At 44.7% G+C, this 11125-nt stretch overlaps 1 long non-coding RNA gene across 1 annotated transcript; it reads left to right on the top strand.

Moving 5' to 3' along the window:
• The first annotated feature begins 7662 nt into the window (after positions 1 to 7662).
• LOC123384412 lies at positions 7663 to 10658 on the top strand. Its single transcript, XR_006595461.1, has 2 exons — positions 7663 to 8440; positions 8845 to 10658. It is a non-coding gene; the product is annotated as an uncharacterized LOC123384412 (long non-coding RNA).
• The last annotated feature ends 467 nt before the right edge of the window (positions 10659 to 11125 follow it).

Raw genomic sequence — 11125 nt, 5'->3', positions numbered from 1 at the left:
GGGGGGCGGGACGAGAAGATGAGGGAAGCAGAGGGAACAGGAAGAGCAGAACAGAGCAAGAGCGACCCATGTGACAGCAGGGGGCCCCGTGTGTCCTGTTCCTTTGTAAAGCGGTGAGCCATGCTAAGAAGACATTTCTTTTTTTTGTTGTTTTTAATGCTTATTTATTTATTTTAAGATGGGGGGGGAGGGCACACAGAGAAATAGAGAGAGAGAGGGAGGGAGAAAGAGAATCCCAAGCAGATTTCATGCTCAGCGCAGAGCCCGACGCGGGGCTCGATCTCACGAACCGTGAGATCGCAACCTGAGTGGAAATCAAGAGTCGGATGCTTAACCGACCGGGCCACCCGGGCACCCCGCGACGTTTCTTTTTTAAGTTATCTCTTTTTTATTATCATAAAAGGAACCAACTTTTTTTTTAAATTTTTTTTAACGTTTTATTTATTTTTGAGACAGAGAGAGACAGAGCATGAACGGGGGAGGGGCAGAGAGAGAGGGAGACACAGAATCGGAAGCAGGCTCCAGGCTCTGAGCCATCAGCCCAGAGCCCCACGCGGGGCTCGAACTCACGGACCGCGAGATCGTGACCTGAGCTGAAGTCGGACGCTCAACCGACTGAGCCACCCAGGCGCCCCCCAACTTTTTTTTTAATTTAGACAACACACCCACGCACAGAAAGGTTGGATGAAACCACTTGCAATCCTACCACATGCAGATCAGCGCTTGTTAGTCTATTTACATGGATACTACAAGTATCTTTTTCTCTATATCATGTAGCTAATGTCTATTAACAAAAATCTAACTGTTGACCATTAAAGAATTCTGCAGTTCTGCAATATCCCAGAGAAGGGAATGATCCAGTACGTGACGTTGCTGTATAATCTTTGGTCCATTCATTCAATGAATACTTTGTAAGTACCTACTATGTTCCAAGAAACAGTCTTACAAGCTTGCGATACAAAATGAAAGACATCGTCCTTGTCCTCAAGCAGGTCAAAGCGAGACAAGAAAGTAATTACAGTTCAGTGAATTATAATTCAGTGAGTAGGTGCATCTTGCTTAGCCAGAGACTGAGATTTTCAAAAGACATGATAAATGAATTCAGTATTGATGAGTAGGAGGCAGTTAATAGGAAAAGAAGTTAGGGGGAGGGAACCTGATGTGCAAAGACACGGATCTGAGAGTAAACACGGTGCATCTGAGGAATAGCCAGGAGATCAGATGAACTGGGGCAGAGCAGGCAGAAAACAAAGTAGGAGACGTAGGAAACGGATCATGCTAAAGAATACGGACCTTGCCAGGTGCGGGACTCAGGAGGATTCTGGAAAGCCCGGACTGGCATTTCCTAACACGACTCGGAGTCCAGTATAAGGCATGGACTGGGGATACTGGAAGCATGGACAGCAGTGAAGGGTTTACCTGAGCCCAGGTGGTAAGATGCCCCTGAAGAGTACCCAGGACCAAGGGGAGCACGCTTGGATCCCGAGGAAAAGGAGGCAGATGGAGCGGAGGGGGTGGGCAAGACGGGGGTCAGCGTCAGGTGATAAGGCAGTGGGTGGAACATACGGACCAGCCTTCTGGGAGAAAGGACTGGCAGAGGTTGGGGTGCCCAAGCACCAGGCTCGGTGAAGAACCATACAGCCAAGCAAGGAAATGGAATTGAAACTGAGTCACATGGACTGAACTCTATGACAGACGCGAGAAAAAAAGTTGAGGCTTGATGGTTATGCAGGTGTTTGAGGCACAATTCGAGACAAACTGCACCCCGGGCATATGATAGTAAGACTGGTCTGCCCCTTCCTGACTCCCTTCTCAAAATGGCCACCTTCGGGAAAAGTACCGCACAAATGCTGTTCCCCCCAGGTTTTCTGTATTTCACTTCTCACATCTTACCTAATCCATCAGAGGAACTCTATTTCTTCTTCTCACTCTCTTTCCCACCCTTCCTCCCCCTCCTTCCTTCCTTTCTTCTTTTTTTCTTGGAAAAAGACCTGTCGTGATCTGTCTGAATGGAAGGCCAGGGTGGGCAGCACATTAAGTTTGGGACAGTATTTAGAAATATTGAAGTTAGGGCGAGCGTGGGTGGCTCAGTCAATTAAGCATCCGACTCTTAATTTTCGCTCAGACCGTGATGTCAGGGCTCATGAGATCAAGCCCCGCATCAGCGAGGAGCCTGCTCGGGATTCTCTCCCTCTCTCTCTACCCCTCTCTGGCTCCTGCATGTGCACTCTCTCTCTCTCCCTCTCCTCAAAAATAAATTAGTTAATTTACAAAAAGAAATATTGCAGTTAGAAGTTTGCTTCAGAAGACCCACCACACACACACACACACACACGCACCTCAATCTACACCTCATCTTTTAAAATCAAAACTACATTTCTTCAAGTGTTAGTATCCTAGATCAAACGTGTTAGAGGATTTCTTAGTTAACTTTATCACCTTATCGGGGCGCCTGGGTGGCTCAGTCAGTTAAGCCGCCGACTTCGGCTCAGGTCATGATCTCGCGGTTCGTGAGTTCGAGCCCCACGTCGGGCTCTGTGCTGACAGCTCAGAGCCTGGAGCCGGTTTCAGATTCTGTGTTTCCCTCTCTCTGCCCCTCCCCCGTTCATGCTCTGTCTCTCTCTGTCTCAAAAATAAATAAACGTTAAAAAAAATTTTTAAAAAAAACTTTTATCTTATCATTTTTCTATTTGGTTTAATTTGCTGGCATGGCAACTCTACTGACATGGGCCTGTAAACTTAACAGTTTGTAGCTTTTTAGTCACACAGTTCCAATGGATTAAACACTTTTATAAGGTACATCTAGAACACAGTCACTATTTGTCATATTGGGGGGAGGGGGAATGTGTGCTGAGACTGCAAGCAGAAGTTACCTGCTCATAACTTGAAGCTTCCGGAATAGAGGCAGATATAGATATATGTAAATATGTCTAGATAGAACTTTTCATGTACAATATAATTGTGTTGTAGCTAAAGATAATGTTCCACAGCAGGGTAAATGAGCACATTCGTGAATTATCCATATGTTTAACATCAGTTGGAAAACTCTAATCATTAGTTGAAGAAAACCTTATGTCTCAATCAGAAAAAAATTTCTACATGAACATTGTTTGATAAACTTAGATTCCTGGAATGAACGGCGAGATCTATCAAAGTCAAGCAAGCTTGTGCTTTGCAAACCAATTTTTTTTCCCCCAAACATAATTTTATTTGCTAATGGCCACTTGTCAACCGTGGAGTATCTTTAAGCTATACCAAAACGTACGAACACAAATGAGAAGAAAGCATAATCGATCAAATCGCAAACTTGTCCTTTCCTACCACAGACTAATCTTGAGACATAACTATTACAAGCAGGAATTTAGGAAAGCATGTCCCAAAATAGATTCTACGAAAGATTAGTACCCCATAAGATGTTGACTGTTACTCTATTAAAAAAAAAAAAAAATCAGTTGGGAAGGTTTGGGAATGCTGAGTTAATCACAGTTAAACAGGCTTCTTTGCTCTAGACCTTGTCAGAGGCTTTACTATGCTGACATGTGCTGTGAACTTCCAAGGAAAGGCGCTATTTCTCAAACGTACTTGTGAGTCGGCAATTGGGAGTAGAGCTTTGTAACTCAGATGGCAGGGAGCTAAGGCCCAGGATGAGAAGACTTTTCAAAATGGGTGAAAATCCCAGGTGTTCCCAACTGCACTTCAGGCCTGCAACTGGCCTCAGGATATCCAGGTACCCAAGAGAGATTTGGGGCAGCTTTGTCACAAACGCAAATGTGAGAAATAAAGGACATTCGACAACATTCGACATTCCAACAAACGCAACGGAAAGGAGAGAAAAATGAAGAAAATTTCCCAGAGCTGCCACTTTTTTTTTAAAAGCGTGGTATTCCGGGAGGGGTGGCTGGGAACGTGGGGGAGGGCAGGCAGGGATCTCTGCCTGCATCACAGGTAACCTGAGGGGCCCAAGTGACGGGTGACGTCCACCCAGCTAATCTACTCTCCCCACGCTGGCTAACATTAATATTCATGTGTTCCCGGACATCTTGGAGGGATGGCTCAATTTAGCCACCATGGTGGAAATCCCCATAAACATTCAGTGCAAACTGCCACGGGGATTGGTCCTTCCTTCTGAAAGCTAAGCCCTTATCACTCCACAATGGCGGCACTTTACATTTGGGATCAATATTTAATTCACGGATGCTAACCCTGAAAGCTGAAAGTACTGTCAGAGGTGGCAAGGGGACTCTAAATTTATGTTTTAATTAGTTGGCCATTTCATCAAAAGGTAGACACGGTGTCTGTGGTTTAGAACTCTGAAATAAACCCTATATGAGGAAAAAAAAAAAATGCCAGGCACATAGAGCCCATTCATGAACATGTTTATGGTTTCTCTACCTGTGAAAAGGAAAGAGTTTGTGAAGGTGCATTATGGGAGAAATTTACACAGGTTTCTTGTTCATCAAATTCAACCCGTGCATATTTTACTCAGCGGAACGTGAACTTGGGGTGTGGCTACTTAAATCTGGGAGGGGGTGGGGTGGATGGTTTTTTTTTTTTGTTTTTTGGTTTTTTTTTTTTTGCATACAGATTTTCTCTGGATTGTTAAAATAGCACGCACACGGGAGAGAAAGTTTGCAGAGAAAATTTCGTAGGCATCATTTTTTTTTTTTAAGTATGTCAACTCAAGTACTGTCAATTAAACTTTAAAAGACAGCACTTGTTGGAAAGAAAATCAGAAGCTGTCGCTAACGATGACATACGCGCAGAATAGGTTTTCAGCGCTTCATACACTAACGATTCCGTGACATGGGTGCGACTATCCGTGTCACCATAAACCTTGACTTCTCACCACCGCAGCCGGGAAACAGGAGCTAGCCACAGCTTTGGTCCTCCTCGGTGGAACCCTTGGATTGGCCAACGCACAGAGAACACAGCCCTGTCTAAACTGGTCACGCGCCCAGTCTGCAATACAACCAGCCTCGGGACAGATGTTACAGGGAAAGTGGAAGGTCATTAACAGTTTCATCCCCATTATTGTAGGCGCAAAGCCCATCCTTACGATGCACTCTGCTCTAAGAGGGCTAGAAAACCAGTATCTTTCATAGTAATGACTTCCAGTTTACAGCCTTCATTTTGTTATATTTCCTCAATAGCTGTTGTGTTGAGATTAACTGCATAAATGGTCTGCAGCTGTCTGTTATGAATTAAGGGAGTTTAATCAAAGTATTTCTAATGTACAGCATAATGATAATACATGGGGGAAGTACTATTTAAGAGATAATGATGGCTTCAGAAGATCACTGTTGTAATGTTTAGTGCATATGCCTTCAGCATTGAATTTGTTGTTGTTCTGAATATGCTTTAATGGATCACTGAAAAGCTGCCTAATGCAGGATTGTTTGATGGGGCTGACAGAGCTGGAATTAGCCCATTGCTGTTTACTGCATACAGCCATTAAGATTAATTGCTGCCAGATAATTTTGACTGTTTTTATCTTCTGGAAAAAGTGTCACTAATGGGTTTATAAATTGGTTCACTATTACTAATAGTAAGGCCAGTGTAACAGGATAGAATGTCAGCTAATTCTGAAGATAAAGGTAAAAAACTATAAAGTAATATATGGCTGGCTGGTTTTAAGGGATACTGTTATCTAATAACAGACACGCTGATATATGATGCTCATTAATGCTATTTCCTGAGCTTGGGGTTGAACCTAATAGATGCTAATAAAGTCTTATTTGATGTCCCATTAAAAAGCTCAATCTGTTTTCTACATTAATGCCCAGTGTGGTTTATCACATCTTGGATGACTAAAACCCAAATTCCAATCTGTTCCAAAACCAAGCTTTTTCTAAAACTAAGACTCTTTCTACCTATGTTTGGTTTTTATATGTGCGACATCGATACAAACGCACGGCAGGAGGACAGAGAAAGTGTATGCACGTGCAATCGTGATCAACGGCGTGTAGGTTACCTGTGAAGTTCCCAGTCTGGGCATTTTTATGTAACGTCCAGACAAGCCTCCAGAGACAGTGTGTGTTGCCTTCCCAACTATCGTTTAGCGTTTGTTTGCAACTGACTACAATTTGGAACGTACAGGTACTTTAGCTTCCTGGTGATTCAAAAGCAACTCACATACCTAAGTCTTAACAGATTACAGCATTAAAAAGTTCTTGAATTTTTCTAAGGAAAGTTAAATGGACATAATTATTTTTAAGCGATGTGATTCTAGTACATAATCCAAAGAGCATCCGCAGCCATCACCACGAATTTACCAACCCAGCTTCCCACACCAGTTTGCAGAGGTTAACACATCAAGTCTGCGTTTTCCCAGTTTGCCACAATTTATAATGAAATCCCCTGTGCATCGAGTTTGAAATGCATTCCTTATTTCTAAGAGTGCTAAAAATCAACAGGAAAAAATATGAACAAGACAGATGGACAGACAGTGAATATCTAACCAAGAAGAAGAAACCAATAATTCATGAGTGGTAAACTTGCTCTTCCCTCAAGAATGGAGAGTGTAAATTATGAAATATTTCTTTTGTGAAGTCAAAAACATATTTATAGCTCTCAGCTACTTTTTTTATGTTGCACTTAAAAGTTTTTACATTTAAAAATACTTGAACTCTCAAAGAATATATATACACATGACAGATTATTTTTCTTCCTTTTTTTGATGGTGTTGTTGGAAGAGAAGAGAACAAAAGCTACATATTCTAAGTAAGATTCTCTGCTGAGTTTAGGTTCGTATAAGGAAGTTTAAGAAAGCCATTCGGGGGGCGGCTGGGTGGCTCAGTCAGTTAAGCATCTGACTTTGGCTCAGGTCATGATCTCATAGTTTGGGGTTTGAGCCCCACATCGTGCGGACGCTGCTCTCTCAGCATAGAATCTGCTTTGGATCCTCTGTCTCCTTTTCTCTCCGCCCCTCCCTCCCTCACGCTCTCTCTCTCTCTCTCTCAAAAATAAATTAACATTTAAAAAATTAAATAAAATCTGTAAAAGAAAGAAAGAAAGCCATTCTGCTGGATTTTACAACCTTGCTCTAAAGTAAGGTGAGGTCAGATACTGAATCGGGCAATATTTTTTCCTCTCATATTTTCAGTATTTAACTTAGGTTGAATACTTAGCACAAAAAATATGTGCACTGTCATATATCCTGCCTGCATATAAAGACATTTTTTCCACCGAAGAAAACTGGGACTTTCATTACATCTGTTGGCCACCTCTGGAGGGTTCCCCTCACCCCCCCTCCTGAAGTAGGAAATATCACGGGAGCTTCTTTACCAACATAGGCTGCAGTTCTCAGAATAGGCGAAATGTTGCAAGACATTGTTGCAGGTTACAGATTTAGAGGGGGAAAAAAAAAGACCTATATTTAAGCCTCCCTCCACCTCCAGTCCCGATGCCTTGGCTTGGGCCACCTTTGCAAAAACAGTTAACCCCCACCCCAGCATAAAGTCGTGTATTTATTCCCTCACCTCTTAGACGCTTTACACGGGTTGGCTTGAAAAATGAAAAACAACCCTGATTGTACCCGATTGAGAAACCACGAGGAAGTCTATTATTTCAAGACCGTTTTCTCTTCCCGTGCAAGGTACACACGGAGGCCCGGTGGTGCCGGTCGGTGGGAGGCGCCGAGCGAAGCCACGGACCACAGGGGAGGAAGGGAATGGCGCTCCGAAATGATGCGCACGGTGGCAGCGGGGCACGGGGGCTCTCCGTCTAACGATCGGGAAAATGACGCAGCTCCAGGCCGATCCCAGAGCCTTCAGCTCCATTAGTACATTTGTGCAACTCTTGCGGCGAACGGGAAAACTGCCCCGGCAGGTACTTTAGGGCCGGGCACGATGTGGAGATTTAACAAGGATCCTGAAGCTGGAGGCACACAATGACTGCCACTGAAGAGGAGCTGCCTGTGCAGCATCCCCGTGACATCTGCCTCATTTCAATAATTTCCAGCCATTGAACCTCTGTCTGAATGAGCATTAAGGAAACAGAGGCATGTTTGGATACTAATTTGAGCCTCTCTCGGGTTTGAGTTTTATGCTGATGCCTGTGGCTCAGTTGACGGTGTTGACGTCTGCGGCTTTCCGTCCGTGAGACCGGACACCTTCCTGCCGTGTCTATCAAGGAGACGGAAAGCCCTGGTGTGCGTCCCCCTCTCCCTACTGTGGACGGTTAGCGTCCGTTGAGCGGTGCAGACGCCTCGACCGTGAAAAGCTGAGCGGAGACCGAGAGCCTCGTTTCATACGAGGCTGGGTAAAGGTCATCTGAAGTCCTTCCCCGGTGAGCTAATGCCCTTCGGTTGTGACCACCCGGCATTTGAAACCGTGACCTACCGCTTTGCCCCACGCAAAGGACGAGGGCTCTGAAACCGACTTGCCGTAAGACATCATGGGCCGCTCTAAGTTGTCCAGGAGGACAGGTGTGTGTCCTGCAGGTGAGACCCATCTGGCCATCCAACAGCTTTGCCAGTGCTTTGGGAGGGAGATGTCGTGGGAGAAGGGCCGGTGGCAGTGAATCGGATGTGTCTGCCAGGTGAGGACTCTTTTTTTTTTTTTTTAATTTTTTTTTTCAACGTTTATTTATTTTTGGGACAGAGAGAGACAGAGCATGAACGGGGGAGGGGCAGAGAGAGAGGGAGACACAGAATCGGAAACAGGCTCCAGGCTCTGAGCCATCAGCCCAGAGCCTGACGCGGGGCTTGAACTCCCGGACCGCGAGATCGTGACCTGGCTGAAGTCGGACGCTTAACCGACTGCGCCACCCAGGCGCCCCCAGGTGAGGACTCTTAACACCTGCTTTTGTGTGGTCTCTCATTCCATGCTCCATCCTTTGTCTCAGCGTGGTCGGTCCATCCAGAAGAATCTTGAACGTTCACATGCCTCGTGACTTACCAATGTATATTCACCGATGTCAGAGATCGGCACGTGTGCTCCCTGAGCTTATTACTGTAACAAGTTTCTCCCATGCTCCCGGGCAGATTCTTCGTGTCTCCTCGTCCAGACTACTGACTCAGTTTAAGATTACATCCTTTTCTCCTTTGCGTTTATTGCATTTGCCCTGTAAAACTCGTTCCCTTCGCCTCATAGGACACCTAGAGACACCAGGGGCATTCCAAGACTGGGCATGAGGTACGTCTGATGCTGTTCCTTTAACACAACTCTGTCTCTCTCTGATCTGTGAAACTCCCCAGCATCCTGTCAGGGTTATTGGGACCCAGGGATAGAGGGCAGGAGCCTGCCTACGTATTAATTGTCTGGCGTTGGATGATTTTTTTTCTCTCAAGCGCATTCAGGCTGCTACCTCTGCAGTATGGTTCTCAGTGCCTCACTGCATCGCTGAGAAAAGAAATGGTAAATTAAGTAGATTTTGAAATTGCCCATTGAACTCACATCATTAAATAATTCTATAAGAAATTCATAAGCAGAGACAAGTAGGAAGATTAAAATGCTATAAATTATGTATGTGGGGTGGTGGGGTGGGATATACATTTATTTTGCCCTTTGTTCTGGCCACAAAGCACCCACGGCTAGGCATGGTTCTGCCCACGGCTTCACAAGAAGCACCTGAAAGGAAGCATGACCCCTGAGTGCCCCCAAAAGGGGGATGATTGTAACAACATTTAACCCATCTCTAGGAACTGACTCAACACCTCTGCGTCACTCAAGTTACACTTTGTCCCAGTGAGACATTAAAGGTTGTGTTTTTCCCTCTTAAGTTGCCCTTTTAGGTGCTTTGCCCTCCTCGATCCTATCCTATCCAGCAGCGAGGAAGTAGGGGAGGGACACTGCTTATCTTACGTTTAAGGCATTTTCCTCTCGTTCACCCCCAAATGCCGAGAAAGTTCCGAACACACCTGGTCATTGGTCATTGTCCTCTTTCACTATTCTTAGTCGTTCCGTCCTATCACTTTGAGAAGTGTTCTCGCTAGTTATCCTCAGTGACTCTGTTTCTACCTGGTCTGTAAATACAGACAAGGACACTTGGATTTTCAAACCGCCGTACGTCAGTGCCTAAAACAATGCCTGGTCCCAAAGCAGTGCTCTGGTTATCCACAGCCATGTCAAATCTCTCCAAAATGTAGTTGTTGTTGAAAACAACAACAATTATCTTATTATCTCTCACTGGCTCTGTGGGTCAGGAGTCAGGGAGCTTTAATTCCTGACCTACAGTTTCAATGGTTCTGCCTCAACGTCTCCCATGCAGGTGCAGGAAGCCTAACCACCAGGAATGGACTTTCCGGGCGTCTTTATCTCTTACATGGAGAGGTCTCAGGGCCTCTCGGTGTGGTGTCTCTTTATCTGGCTAGTTGGGCTTCCTCACAACATGGCTGCCTTGGGACAAGAAGATGACTCATGAGAACTGAAAGCTTCAAGACTCAGCATTCCAACAGAAAGGCAGAAGCTATGAAGACTTTTCCAGCCGAGGCACCGGAGTCACACAGCACCATTTCCACTGCATTCTCTTATTTACAAGTGAATCCCAAGCGTATCCAGATTCCGGGAGAGGGAAATAAGACACTACTTCCTGTTGGGAGTGTGGGCACAGTTCTAGAAGAGCATTGGGTAATGGCTATACTTGGATAGTATAATCTACCACAGAGAGTGCTGCCCAAGCATTGTTTGTGAAACAAGTAAATAAGTAGTTCTTAATGACTTCTCAGTCTCTCCTTCTATGGATTTCCTCTGACCTCAAGTTTCAAAAGGACTGTATTTCCTTCCAATATTTCAAGATCTCCACTAGAAACTGCATGCTGTCCTGTCAGCAAATGGCCCTCTCTCTGCTACCAATTCAGCTCCTATAGATTATCTTTACAAAACACTGGTTCTCAATCTTGTCTTCCTTCTATGTGCTTTCTCCATCCAACATCTCTATATTTTGTAGAGCTTGGGTTTCTGCCATTCGTCTTAAGGAAGAGTCTAGAAAATCCAACACACCCCCTCACCTCAGCAATATAGTCCAGTCCACTCACACCCTAATGAAAATCACTTAAGTGTTTTATAAATTTCCCCTTTGTTCATAATTTTCAGACTTCTCTTTGCATGTTTGGCCCCTGCCAAGGCATCTAGTTTGGCATCTCTGTTTATGTTTCCAGAAGCTAACTAGACACAATTAATTCAAA

This window comes from Felis catus, chromosome A3 (assembly GCF_018350175.1).
Source record: "Felis catus isolate Fca126 chromosome A3, F.catus_Fca126_mat1.0, whole genome shotgun sequence".
Taxonomy (NCBI): domain Eukaryota; kingdom Metazoa; phylum Chordata; class Mammalia; order Carnivora; family Felidae; genus Felis; species Felis catus.
The sequence above is the reverse complement of the archived record's forward strand: the minus strand, read 5'-3'. Positions and strand labels throughout refer to the sequence as shown.